The sequence below is a fragment of the Glycine soja genome, chromosome 9 (genome assembly GCF_004193775.1).
Source record: "Glycine soja cultivar W05 chromosome 9, ASM419377v2, whole genome shotgun sequence".
NCBI classification, from domain to species: domain Eukaryota; kingdom Viridiplantae; phylum Streptophyta; class Magnoliopsida; order Fabales; family Fabaceae; genus Glycine; species Glycine soja.
In genome coordinates, this window is record NC_041010.1 from 6,257,397 (window position 1) to 6,264,945 (window position 7,549).

The following is a 7,549-nucleotide window of genomic DNA, read 5'->3' on the forward strand; positions in this document are numbered from 1 at the left end:
TTTTACTGTCCATTTATATATTTTATGAGATATTCATATTTGAAATTGTCATATATGTTTTTTTTTAGAGAATTTAAGTATTATTCGGTAGAAAGTCAGAAATTAATTTCTTGAGATACTGAGAATTATTTAAGAGGTTGACCTCTTCTAATAAAGTTTTTTCATATGCACGAAACGTGTCCATTAACCATATGCTTAACAGAGAAGATTATCTACCAATTATGTCACATCCTATTTGTTGTTATATGTGTTTTAGTTAAATCAACATTATTAGCAAATTTTCACATGTTGGTTTGTCTGAAACATGAGCTCGTAGATGGTTCTGTTTTACAATTGGATTGGATGTGCAAATGATTTAATTTTGACATCATCAAATCGACTTGAAATGGGTGAAATCATTCTAAGAATGATGCACTCAATTTAGGCTTGTTGCAAAGCAATCACTAGGTCACACATCTTTAATTATTTATGTAATTATACTTTATATTACTTTAATTAACGACTTATTGGTTCTACTAGAGATTAGTTAACTAAACATCTTTGCCTTGTTAATTACTAATATGAATTTTATAGCATTGAGCATAAGTACTATTTTATAACTTTATGGTAAAACACAACATAAAATATTTACCTAAATTCAAATATAATATAATAAAGTAGTTAATTACAAAACATTATATGCATTAATATTCATAACAAATAAAATAATTTAATTCATTTTACATAATAAACTAATGAAATAACTAATTCATAAACTTAGTAGTATAAATTATGAAGACTATAAGTTTAACTCTATTTTATTTTAAATTTAATATATTTAAAAATATTTAAACTAATTTAATATGTCAAAAGTATCCACACTCATCCCTATTAGTTTATGCAAGTAAAATACCTATGTCTAGACCTAGACTCATAATATGAGTACTTTTAGGGATACTCATTGAAGTTCAATTGCTATCCTTGTTTATTGTTGATTGTTTTAAGACATTAGTGTATGACATTAAAAAACATCAACCATTTTCATTCGTGACTTTTAGTTTATATAAAAAAACTAATAATGAAATTATGACATGATACATTAAGTGATGCGATAGAACCTACGCTTCATGTCAAAAGACAAAAGGATAACATTTTAAAGTGGGATGATTTTTTATTGGATTTTTCTCCCAACGAGAAACCTAAATTCAATCATCTTTGTCCGTCTTCCTTCATCTCTATTTTTTCCTCTGTACATCTTGTTATTCTTCTAGCCTCATCTTTCCTGCCTCCGTAATTGATGTAGATGTCGAGTCTTAAGCTACTCATTTGCATTGAGTCATTAACCCACAATAACGAATGAAGTTGTTTCACGAGTTTAGTTTCTAGAAGTGATATGAAGAAGATTTGCCATTGTGGTAAATATTGTTGAGGAAACAAATCTTGGAAGACTCGTTTACGGATGCTCTAAGTAAAAGGTATGCCATTTGATGTTAATATTTCTTTTGCAGTCTAACTTTCATTCTTTGTCAAAAATACCAATTAGGGTTTCTTTTACAAATTATTTACTTAAATGGGTTTGTTATGAAATTATTTACTTTGTGGGTCTATTTTTTTAATACAATGTGCTTCTTCGTTGGGCGTGATCCCCGAAATGGCGACACATGGCATGACGTGACTAGGTGGCAGGGGAGGTGGGACAGAGTTAGGAAGTGCTGGCCTGTCAGGCGCAACCAGACGTGCTGGTCTGCTAGGCGCGACTAGACGTGTTGGCCTGCCAGGCACGACCAGCCATGCTGGTCTGCCAGACACTTCCTTCCACGCTTCCCTATAAAACCCCTCCTCCTCCTTCGTTCCATTTGCACTACGAAATCATTGAAGTGGTTTACGTTCAGCTGAGTCTCACTCCTTGCTGTTGTATGTATCATTGTTGAAGTGCTTTATACCGGTTAGAAATTTTGCTCAAAACTAGTAAATGTTTTTATCTTCGATATATTATAGCATTATTTAATATTTATTCTGTTGATGATGATAATGATTATATTTTGTAGGTGCATAAACAAATTGACACGGGTGATAAAATGAAATAGTAATTTTGTTTATATTTTTTGTGTGATAAATAGTAATTTTTTGTAACTTAATAATTTAATATTTGGTTATAATTATGTTGTGTTTATATATGTTATATTTGTTTGTTGATGACAATAATTATTTATTGTAGTAATTTTTATGTCCACCACATTATTATTATTATTATTAGTTAAGCTCATAATTATTGATGTTGTTGGTATATTTTTTTAATAGCCAAAATTTACATAGACGTTAAAAATAAATGCCGATTGTTTTGCATCATGAGTGTGCGAAGTAGTAATTTGTTTTCACATTAATTTAATTTATTTTGAGTAATTTGTTGATGTTAATTTATTTTAGGTTAATAATTTATGTTATGTTAATATATTTTTTATATTATTGTTTGTTGACGACATTAATTATTTATTGTTGGTATATTTTTGAAAAATGAGTTCAATTATTACACTCGTCTATTTAAATGGTAAGATCTACGAAACTGATGATGGTATCACATTTGAAGGTCCTAAAAAAGCTATTCAAATAAAGCGTGGTATTAGTTTTGAGAGTTTTAAAAAAAGGATACACGACAAGGTAAAATTACAAAAACATGAAAGTATATCTACTATCACTTGTAGATTTAGTTGCAGGTAAATATATTGCGCTGCAAATTTGTGACGATGAAGATGTTGAAACAATGACTGAAAGTTTTGAACAACAACAAGAAATGTTTGTCATAGAATTATGTGTTGAAGTTGATGTTGCGGGTGCTTCTGCAATTAATTTCACAAATTCATTGTTATCATGCAGAAATAATATGTCTCACAATGAATCAGGTAGTTCAAGAGTTGGAACAAATTCAGAAGAAGATTTTGATGATGATGATTATTTAATATCTAATTCATACGTTGAGGACTCATAGATGAGGATGAGGATATTGATGAAATATCTGACACAGATGATGAAGCTGCCCGTTTGATCGAACCACTTACAGTTGTGCAATCGGGAGAAGGTATATTTATTGTTATATATAAATAAATATTATAATATTTAAATAATTCGCTACCCTTGAATTTTAAATTTTTGTTATATTATTTTTGTAGGTAGAAGTCAGACTCCATTTTGGGATTCTGCTTCTCACTATAGTAATATTAATTGGAGTCATCCTGACCAAGAAGATATTTGCGGTTTAGATATGGGATCAAATTTAATATGGGTCAAGAATTATATGTTGGTATGAAATTTGATACCAAAAGCGCAGTAAAAAATGCATTACAACAATATGTAATGAAAGTGCATCAAAGTTTCAAAGTTGTTGAATCTAAATCGTAGAAATATGTCGTCTGTTGTGGAAATAGAAGTGTTGACATCCCATGCCCTTTTTATATAAGGGCAATTTTATCTAAAAAAACTTATACATGGAAAGTTATGCAATGGGGAGGACCACACAATTGCTTGAATATGAGTATAACTCAAGACCATGATAAATTGGATTCTGATTTGATTGTCACTTGTGTACTAGGTATGATTATAAATTTTCATTCTTATTTATCCTTTTTTTTGTGTTTGTTGGTGTACAATAATTTTTCGTACTTATTATTATAGGGATGATCAAAGAAGATCTGTCGCTCAAGATTTCTTTGATTCAAGAGAAGATCAATGGAATGTTTAATTATAACATTTCTTACAAGAAAGCGTGGAAGGCGAAGCAAAAGACAATAACAATTGAATATGGCGACTGGGATGAGTCTTATGTCGCTCTTCCGTCATGGCTGAAACACATGCAAAATCATTCGCCAAGATCGTATTATCAAATTGTGATGATGATTTTATTATTGGGAATACTGTCAGTCGTGAACACCGGCAGTTCCATCGAGTCTTTTGGACCTTTGGTCAATGCAAAGAGGCTTTTAAATATTGCAAACCAATCATACAAGTTGATCGTACATTCTTGTATGGGAAGTATCGCAGGATGCTGTTAATTGCAACAACACAAGATGGAAATAGTCATGTTCTTCCGCTTGCATTCGCTGTGGTTGAGGGAGAAACATTAACAGCGTGGTCATGGTTTTTGGCACACTTGGGTCATGCAAGTATAAAGTCAACTGTTGCGAATGAAGCACTTGGGTGGCAACCTCCTCATGTGTATCATGTGTATTGCGTGCGCCACATTGTAAGCAATTTTAATCACAAGTTTAAGAATGGGAAACAAAAAGAAATGTTAAAAAAATTAGGTAACATTTCTTATCTAACATATATTATTTCATATATAACATATGTTATTTTTTATGCAAATTTTACTGATGCGGATAATTAATTATGTGCAGGATACACCCCGTTTGGTAACATATGTTTTAATATAACAAAAACGATATCCATAAATACTCAAATAATTAAAAACATTAACACCATTAAATTTATATAAAAAAACACATAAATTTAAGTCATTCATATAAATAAATATTAACAATAATAATTTCATTAAATGCGACAATAAAAATATATCCAATATATTTTGAAAAATACTAATATAATGAAACAAAAACTATAAAAATCACAAATAAAAAATAATATTATCATACTGCAGTAGGTAGTCTATTAATGAGATATACTGCAGTAGTGAAAGCAAAGTCCCAAAAGGTAAGAGACAGGGAAGCATGATGAAGGAGTGTAAGACCAAGTTCAACAATGTGTCTATGCTTTCTTTCAACCACACCATTTTGATGGTGTGTGTGGGGGCAAATCAACCTATGAGTGATGCCATGATTAGACAAAAATGTAGTGAAAGGCCTGTTTTCTCCCCCCAGTCAGATTGGACATTTTTTATTTTGTGGTTTAGTTGAAGTTCCACCTATAGTCTTGAATTGTTGAAAAACAAAAAGTGTCTCAGATTTTGATTTCAAAGGATATATCCATGTAAATTTAGAATAAGCATCAATAAAGGAAACATAGTAAGCATAACCAGAGTTGGAGGTAATATGAGAGGGTCCCCACAAATCAGTAAAAATTAATTCCAATGGAGTAGAGTATATAGTTTGAGAACTAGATGAAGGGAGTTGGTGTGACTTTCCTACACAACAAGAAGAACAAAACTCAGAGACATTTTTATTGGATGGAGCAATATTACAATGATTAAGAGAAAGTTTAAGAACATGAGCATTAGGATGACCCAGCCTAGTATGCCACAGAGTGTGAGAACTAGGGGTCAAAGAAACCTTTGAAAATTTATTTACATCACCAGAATTAAAAACAACCCTAGAGCTAGACGACAAAGCTACAGAATTTGAAGATGGTGTGGCTGCAGAGGACAGCAACATAGATGACTCTTGAAGCTTTAGGTTGGGAAAGGAATATAGACCATCAACACCAACAACACCTTGAAGCAAAGTTTCATGAGTCTCCTGAGATTTGACAAGACAATGATGTGGGTGAAACTCAAAGAAAATAGAATTGTCCTTAGCAAATTTACTCTCACTTAACAAATTTTTTGTAATAGATGGAACATGAAGTAAGTCATTTAGCCTAAAACAAACATGTGAGTTAATGGGAGACAAAAAGGAAGAAGAACCAGAACCATTAATATGCAAACCTTGACTGTTTCCAATGAAAATTTGGTCTGGACCCTCAAAGTGACCTAGCTGATGGATGTTCTGTGGCTCACCGGTGACGTGAAGTGATGCACCTGAGTCAGGGATCCATGCAAAATGGGCAGCACCTGTAGAAGAGACATTTGCAAGCATGGCACTGGGAGTAGCTGAAGTGACATTGATATCCTGTCGGGAGTTTGGCAAATTGGGATTCACCCAAGTGTTGGAAGTTCTGTTGGTGGGTTGCGAAGGATTAATTTGCACAGATTGTAGAGTATGGGGATCATAGAGCACAAGCGACTCATGAGGGTGATAATTTGAATCAGCCCTGTAAAAACAAATGTTAGCAGTGTGACCATATTTCAAGCAAATTTGGCATTGGAAGTTCGCAAAGCATCCTCCACGGCCCCTTCCATGACCGCCGCCACGACGACCACTGTTGTTGCCACGGCCTCCACCATCGTGGCCATATACACCACTAGAGTTATTGCGAGTACTAGAATCATTTGAGTTAGAAAACACATACCCTTGAGAGTAATTGACAGAGGGGGCAAATGAGTGTTTACGAAATCAGTTGGCTCGAGTTCATGTGCAAAAAGGAGAGCCTCAACTTCAGAGACCGGAGGAGTCTCAAACTTGCTTTCAATAACAGAGATCACTGGGGCATAATCCTGTGGTAGGCCTTCAAGAATGGCATCGACGTGTTCGTCATGAGGTACCGGATTGCCGACACTTGCGAGTTCATGAACAATATTTTTGATTTGGGATAAGAACTCACGCATTGTCTTGCCGTCAAGGGTGGTGGAGCGAAGGTCAGTGTGAAGTTGATGGGCACATGCCTTCGTCTGCATATGAAAGTACTCATGAATTTTATCCCAGACTTGATACGAGTGAAGCGAGCCAATGACTCGAGAGAGAACGGACTTCGACAATGTTGATTGAAGCCATGTGAGGAGCGTTTGGTCTTGGACTTCCCAAGCCTCATATGCGAGATTCACTTTGTTCGCAACACGATCTTCATCAGTGAGATAACGCTGACGAATTGAAGGATTAACGACAAATCGTTGAAGCTTGTGGGATTTGATGACATGTTCAATTTGCTATTTCCAGTGTAGATAATTAGAGTCATCAAGTTTCTCAGCAATTAAGTTAGGAAAAGATTGAGGCACAGAAGATGAAGGATTTGAGGTAGCCATAGATGAAAAGAAGAGATGGGCTTAAAAACAAAATTAGGGTTTATCGCTGGACCAAATGGCTCTGGATACCATCTTAAAGAGAAAGCTGAATACAAAAGTTAAAACATAATGGTGTATTTCATATTTCCACTGCTTAATCAAAGCTGAGTACAAAAGGGAGCATTTATAGTAGCTGCCTTGCCCTTATCAATACAGTTGGCAAAGGATGAAATACAGAATAACAAAAAAAAATATTCTGCTGTTGTAACAGAATGAAAAGATAAAAACAAATATAAAAATCAAATATATCCTAATATAAAACATACCCATTTAGGTAAATAATTTGTAAAAGGAATCCCATTTGGTATTTTTGCCTTCATTCTCTCCCCCTCTCTCGAGTGTTTTTCCATAATGTCGCATAAGGCAAGGTGGCTTTTTCTTTATATAGAAAATGAAGATATGTAAATGTAATTTGAATTCTTCGCATTTAATATTTTTATCCTTATTTTATGATTATTATTATAATACAAGTATAATATGTAAAAAAATCATGACTTTAAGATTAGACTTTTAATTTTATTCTTTAATAAATATTCACTTGACATTAATCTTACTCATCTTTTAATTTTCATGATACCGATTTGAGATAGGAAAAAATGCAAAAATATTTTTCTTTAATCTCAAAAATTGACTTAATATAGTGGAATTTTAAAAGTTAAAATTGATATCACAACAGAAAAATAC